Here is a 7,643-nt window from a genome sequence, read left to right as displayed (position 1 = left end):
ACTTTACTGAGGAACCGATTGAGATCACGGATCGAGAAATCAAAACCCTCAAACGTAGCCAGATACCCCTTGTGCGAGTTCGTTGGAACTCACGGCGCGGCCCAGAGTTTACCTGGGAGCGGGAGGACCAGATGAAGTCCAAGTATCCCCAGTTATTCCCAAACGAAAACCCCAGCACTGAAGCTACAACCGAATTTCGGGACGAAATTCCAAACTAACGGGGGGATGATGTGACACCCCGTTGAAACACGCTAGCTTGGCAGTGGCTGCTTCAACTTTCGGGACGAAAGTTCTTAAAACTTGGGGATAATGTGACACTCGAGGTTTTTCCGAACGATCACCTTGTAATATTTTGTGTATATGATTATTATTAAATGAAAACGTGATCCTTTGTGCATTTTATGTGTTGTATGTATTATATATGTAGTATAGATATATAATAGAGCCGAGACCACGACCCGAGACCATGACTCGCAACCGGGCGGTTGCGAGTGGGCCACTCGGTCTCGAGTGGGCCGTTGAGCCGAAACCGGTTTGGGCCGAAACCCCCAAGCCCAACCCGAAACATCCCCTTGTATATATATCCCACCTTTCCCCCACTTCTTCCATTTTACACACACAAACACTCCTCAAACTCTCTCAACTAGAAACCCTCAACAACACACCCCAATCCCTTCCTATTTTCGGTTCAAGCAAAGATCCCGGACAAGAAACTCGGTCAAGACTATCACTCGGACATTCCATCTTCTTGGTTCTCTTTTCTTTGTTTTCGGCTCCTCCTCTCATAACCGGTTAGTGCTATCTTGTGGGTTATCTTTTGTGTATAAGATGTATGTATGTTGTATGAACTAAGAAATGGTTGGTTAGTAGTTTATGCATGATTATTAGGATGTTTTGTAAAGTTTGTGAATATGTGTTAACATGACTAAAAATGACATGATATTGGTAGTTTACAAGTGTTCATAGCCAACTACACTATGCTTCTTTGTTTCTTGCAAGAATGATGATGTTTAGCATAAGATTTTCGGCTATAATGTATGTTTTCTTGTTTAGCATCAAGATCTTGTTAAATGTGTGATTTTCGGTTCATAAATATGTGTTTATATTGGCATGAAAACCCTAGAAAAATATGAAGATAGGATGAACTTGTTTGAATATGACTTGAAGATGTAAAAATGGCAAAGTTTGATCTATCTTTACTAGTATTCAGCTTTGGCAAAGTGTTAGTGAAACCTTATTGGTAGTTTCCTAAAATGGGCCTGAATTCTTGGTACAAAAGGGACTGATGCACCTGCATCATCACGTGTACATGAAAGTGACAGGTTACGACTCGCAACGACAGCCTTCCGACTCGAAACCGCACCGTTGCGACTCGCAACCAAAGCATGACAAGTCGAAACCACGTAATTGCGACTCGAGACTACGTCGGTTGCGACTCGCAACCACAGCATGATGACTCGAGACCACGGTTACGACTCGCAACCACAACGTGACAAGCCGAAACCACCTGGTTGCGACTCGAGACCAGCTGGTTGCGAGTGGGCTGTTCATCTTGGTTACTGGGCCCATATGTGTTTAACTTGGACTATCTGTTGACTGGATTATGTGTTGCTGTTGACTGCTTAATTACTTAGGCCGGCCCAGTAACCCACTGTTTACTTATATGCTTGATACGTGTTAGTTACGTGCCTATATGTGTTTTACGTGAATGCTTGTACTCCGAACCTGACCTATACCGGTAACCATGTTAGGACGTGGTGACCAACGTGATTGACAAGTAACCTTAACCTACCGAGCAACCCAAGGTGAGTTCACAACTTAAAAGCATGCGTCCCGGTGGTTTGGGACACGAGACTAACAACCCTATCCCCTGGTAAAAGGGGATACCATTTACATACCTTCCCTAGTCATTGGGAACAAAACTTACTTTTCCTTCCCGGGTATTGGGAAATCTTTTGGTTAATTACTGTTTATACGGATTGCAACTAACGGCACTAAACGAAACTCTATCACTCAAGTCCCTACTACAAATACCGATTAGTCGCCGGGTTAGGCGAGCGGGTTATTAGTTGATAGCGCTATTTAGGTGTTTACCAGCCTCACACCGTGCCCTGGTTTGGGACGGGCGTGAACTAATGTACTCAGAAATCCGTCAATGATGATAGAACATTGACATCGGGGCATCCTGCGGATACGCAACGGTTACCTAGTGTTCGGTATTGGAAAAACAGTTTAGTCGCTAACTTTTGGGGTAGCTCCCCAGGGCATGTATAAACGGATAAATTAACCGGCGAAACAAAGTTTTTGGTAATTAAAACTGGACAACTAGTGAACTCACTCAGCATTATTGTTGACCCCTTACTGCATGCTTTGCAGGTAACCAGTGACGATGGAGCTTGCAGCTTGGGAACGTGTAGTGTCTGTTCACCCTTGTGTTGGGTGTTACCTTATTTTGAAACATGAACTTTGTTTTAAACTACCTTACTTATGCTTCCGCTATTTATTACTGTTTTGAACTTAACACTTTAAACTCTGAACTTAATATTTGCTAAGCTTATGATTAGTAAGTATTACTTTTGTTATCAACTTAAGTATTCGGTATAATTGGTGGCTGGATCCTGGTCAGTCACGCCCTCGAAGCGGGTGTTATCCGCAGGTGGATTTTGGGGGTGTGACAATGGCTTCCATATCGAGTGTGCTGTCATCAATTGCAATATTTCAATACTGATCAAGATAGCATTCTCTGTCTGGATCCCATCTATTTGCTCTTCTTGCTTCTAGATAAATGTGAGAGATCCTCAAGATTCTGTTTTCAGCAATCATTTTTCGATAACAGTACTTCTGCTCGTCAGTACGATCATCTAACCACGGAATCGGTTCATCATCATTCGCCATGAATGCGTAACCAACCGCATCTTCTTCCGGTAACACTTCCTTACTCCAATCGTACCCCTCATCATCGTAAATCACAGCGAGAGCCCTTGATTTGTCTCTGTTATCTTCAGTTTGCTTCAATCTCGGCGGCTCGGATTTATTCTGATGATAGATTGCCTTTTTGTAATAATCATCTCGAAATGGATTCTCTGACTCATCTGCATACGCGTTTCTACATTCACGCTTGAAGTGACCCTTCTTCTTACACTTAAAGCACGTCACCTTGGATTTGTCGAACCCCAACTTTGTAGACGGACCACCAATCGTTTTTCTCCCAGTAATTTCCATGAAGCGTTGTGCACGTCGAACTGCACTTGCCATCGCCCAACGAATGTCGATCAGTTCCATTTCTTCGGGGTCTATCTGATCGTAATCTTCTTTTGTCAGATTTGTATTCCCGATCTTACCAGCCACCAACCCTTCATATGATTCCAACACAGATGCCAAGAAAACCATATGTTGCTTAGCCGACTCCTCATCAAAATTCTGTGCGTTCTTCAAATCTATCGCGATGTTGCAGGAAAACTTCGCATCAGAACAATTTGCAGAAGACGTAGATCCACTGTGATACCCACTGTGGCTTCCGCTGCTTGGAATGCTTTGACTTTCTTTACTTGCTGAAGAAGCATTCTCAGCAGTAAATGCAGTTTTAGGAGAAGCAGCTTTCGGCATCAAGCTTTTCGGATAGTACAGATCCAGGTTTTGCTGATAAGATGAGTGATTGACTTTGTGTGTTTTCTTCAGTTCTAGCTCATGACTTTCAAGTCTCTCAATCACCAAATCTGGAGTCAAATTTTCAGGAGCAATAGTGTTCTTCAACATCAATGCGTAATATCTCCAATCCACTTCATCTGGTAATGAATCGAACAGTTTGTCAACAAGTTCTTCATCAGAATACGTGATTTTATGCCGTGCAAGTTCCAGCTTCAGATGACCGAACCTTTCAATCATTTTGCAAACCGATTCATTTTTAAGACAACCAAACATGTCGAACTCTTTTCTAAGAAGTTTCGTTTTATTTTTTACAATCTCTTTACTTCCTAGGCACTTCTTTTTGAGTTTTTCCCATAAATCTTTTGCATTAGAGTAGTCTATCAACGAAATGATGTCTTCCCGCACTGACTGAAACAGTAAAGCCACACACTTTTGCTCGGCTACAAATCCTTCAATTTCTTTAGCTGATCTCAATGCTTCACCATTCTTCTTTCCATTTGCATATCCGTTTTTCATACTTTTCCAACTTGCAAATGCGAATGCCATCAGCCAGTCTTGAAACTTTGTAGACCACCTACTATAGTCTTCTATAGCCATCAGCTTCGGAGGTTTGTTGAATGTACCAAATGCGGTCTCCGACTCCCAAGCTTCTTTCTTTTTCTCTTTCGGTGGATCCTCGTTCGTATTGTTCGAAGACGTATCATTATTTTCAGAACTTCCCGTGAATGCATACATGTCGCTGAAGGGATTCAAGAAAATATCATCCATTTTGATTGTACCTGCAAAATCAACCGACACTTAGAAAAATTTTTCGAAACTTTTGAAAAACAGGACACAAAAGCGGATCTATCTGTATAGGTGACAGATAAGCGAATCTGTATGGTTCAAATAAGCGAACCAGATAAGCGAATCACTATTCGAGAGAACCAGATAAGCGAACCAGACAGTGTACTAAAAAGCGAACCCAAATATGTCCGTTTGAGCGGACCAATCAAATATCAATTCGAGCGAACCAGGTATTGTTCTTTCAAGCGGACCAGTAATGTAAGTTCGAGCGAACCTAAATGTGTCCGTTCGAGCGAAACTATCAGTGAAAACTGTCTGAAAAGCGAACCAAACAGGTTGTTTCGAGCGAACCTGCTTATAATTTTGGGCGAATCTGAACAATTGTTGTCTGAAAAAGCGGACCACTTGTTCGAAAAACCGAATCTCAGTTTTAACCAATTTTCATCATGTTTTAGTCTGAATTTTAGTCTGAAACTTTCTAGGGTTTGTTATTAGTATGTTTTACACGTTATGTTTCATTTTCAGACAATTTTAACCGTAGGAACCACTGAAAATCGAAAAAGTATGCGAGAAAATGAGTAGAAGAGAGAGATTTCTGCAGATATAAGTTGTAGTAGTATGAACTCCTCGTCCTGAGCTCTGATACCACTTGTTGGACCGTTGTTTGACCCGAAAAGTTAGTCAAGGTAGCTCATCCTCACATATAAAGGCGGAAACAGAATATGCAAGATTACAACAGCTTGTCCTATTAATTCCACTGCTTTTATTAGCTTCCTGAGTAAATTTTGACAGAGTTTCGCTCCAGAGCACAATCACTGTTCCTGATCCGCTCAAATGACACAGTCTATATATAGGCCACACTAGTTCGCTTATACGACCTGACATATAAGCGGATCTGTTACACTAACTCATAAGCGAACCACATTAAAACCCTATGAGCGGACCTCTATACAAATAACCAAAAAAGCGAACCTACATCCTAAAATACATATTTTGACTTTCCAGACCCCCTGTTGACCTATCTAAACCTTAGACTTCATGTAGACGTAGTCAACAGACATTTCATGCATCAACACTAATGTTGTAGTCGCCTATAGCAGCGGATATGATGAGGGGGTCAGTGGTGAGGTGTAAATCCTTAACACGTGGTTCGACCGTCATGGTTGCCAACATCCAAGGTTCGAGTCTGGAGAAACTCTGTTTCATTCCTTTTCTCTTGTCGGCGTATACCATGTTTAATTCCCGTTATCTCTTGCCCGCCCCTTTATCCACATCTTCCTTGCTAGGGGGCGGGCCCTGCTTTTTGTCACGAACCAGGTGAGCCAGCTTCCCAGTCTTCACATAATACTGGCCATTACCCTTGTGGTATTCACAGTATTTGCTGGTGTCTTTATTGGGCCATCTTTCAATGGTTTGGGAGGATTGAGTTTTAAGTTCTCAGAAGCAAGGATTTTTTCTGAGATTAGGATATTCAGACCTTGATCTAGAGGATGATTCGTTTCTTGAATAAGAGCCCTTGGACCTGTCATATCGTGAGTCTGACCGATCACTTTTCTGGAACCTATCTCCTCTATTTTTGCCTTTGGAGTTCCGCTGCTCCCTATCGTCTTGGCTTTTTTGTGCTTCCTTTTTCCTGTTAGCGGCGTGGGTGGCTGCCACCGTTTTTTCTTGTGTTACGTACAGTTTGGCTATTCTTAGGATTTCATTTATGGTTAAGGGTACGCCATCCCTTCCATACAATGTCCTTAGTAATTCGTCGTCATTTACCCCCTGTAGGAAAGCATCGCAAGCCAAATCATTTGTTATGCCAAATCATTTACCCACCGTCTCATTATCTCGCCGACGAATGTGGAGGAGTTCGTTTCGATCTTTTGTATGTCGCCTTTGTTGACTGAATTGTAGCTGAAATTTGGATACCAGATCTTTGAAACTGTCAATTTCCCCCACAGGTAGGCTGTCCCACCATACTCGTGCTGCCCCGACCAGCGTTTGGACAAACATCTTGCACCAGAGAGGCATGGGCCAGCAGGATACCTCCCCGGTACTCTTGAACAAATTTAGATGGTCGTCAGGGTCGCTCAAGCCATCGTATTTACCCACTGCCTGGGGCGTCTTAGGTTTCTCCTTGATCTGGGCTTCAGCGATCCTTCTTGTGAATTTGGATTTGAATGTAGCATCTGCAGGTTTGTAAGGTCTAGTGAAGTCGTCATCTTCCACGTTGATAGGTTGTATATGTTGATTTGCTCCACCCAGGCTTATTCCTTGAGTAACCGGAGGCTGGGATGTTGTAAGGTTGAGTGTGGTACTGGGACCCTCGTTATAAAAAAAATTGTTAATTTTTTTTGATATGTTTATTAGGTTTTTTTAATTAGTTTTATAGTTTTCTCATTTATATGTAGTTTTCTCATGATCCTCTCCCTATATATATATAATATATATATATATATAACTGTGTGCTTCTTGTTAATCTTTGTACGTGTTGGATTGTGATTACGTGTTAGCCACGTTTTAGGGCTTGTGTGTTGCATTTCTCTTTTAGGTGAGCTGTTACAATCATAGACGATAGGAGTCATGACTTTTCCTTGAGATCGTGTCCAAGGATGAGAGGTGCAAGCAAGGGAAAGGATATGGGTTATGTTTTGCATGTTATCTCTTGAAATGTAGGAACTCTTAGTAGAATACTGTTGGAGGTGGTAGATGCACATAAAAGACGTAGGATAGGGATAGCATACCTTTAGGAAAGTAGGTAGAAGGGGCACAAAGGGGAGGTGCGTAACGGGTACAAGTTATTGTACTCGGGGACGAATGGGGCAAAGAATGGGGTAGGTTTTCTAGTGGCTTTGGAACAGTACAAAAATGTGGTTGAGGTGATACGACATAATGATAGGATTATGGTGGTGAGGTTAGTACTAGGAGGAGAAGTGGTGGCAGTGGTTTGTGCTTACGAACCACAAGTTGGACTCGGGGACTAGGAGAAGAGGGACTTTTGGGATTGTTTAGTTGCAGTTGTGAGGGCCATACCAAGGGATGAAAGTTTATGTATAGGAGGCGATTTTAATGGTCACATAGGTAAAGGTAATGATGGCTTCCAGTCAATGCATGAGGGTTTCGGGTTTGGTGATAGGAACGACCCCGGTAGGGATCTTCTAGACTTTGCAGTAGTTCACGACCTAGGTATCATAAACTCTTTTTTTAAGAAGAGAGATTCA

The sequence above is a fragment of the Helianthus annuus genome, chromosome 14 (genome assembly GCF_002127325.2).
Source record: "Helianthus annuus cultivar XRQ/B chromosome 14, HanXRQr2.0-SUNRISE, whole genome shotgun sequence".
Lineage (NCBI taxonomy): Eukaryota > Viridiplantae > Streptophyta > Magnoliopsida > Asterales > Asteraceae > Helianthus > Helianthus annuus.
The sequence above is the reverse complement of the archived record's forward strand: the minus strand, read 5'-3'. Positions refer to the sequence as shown.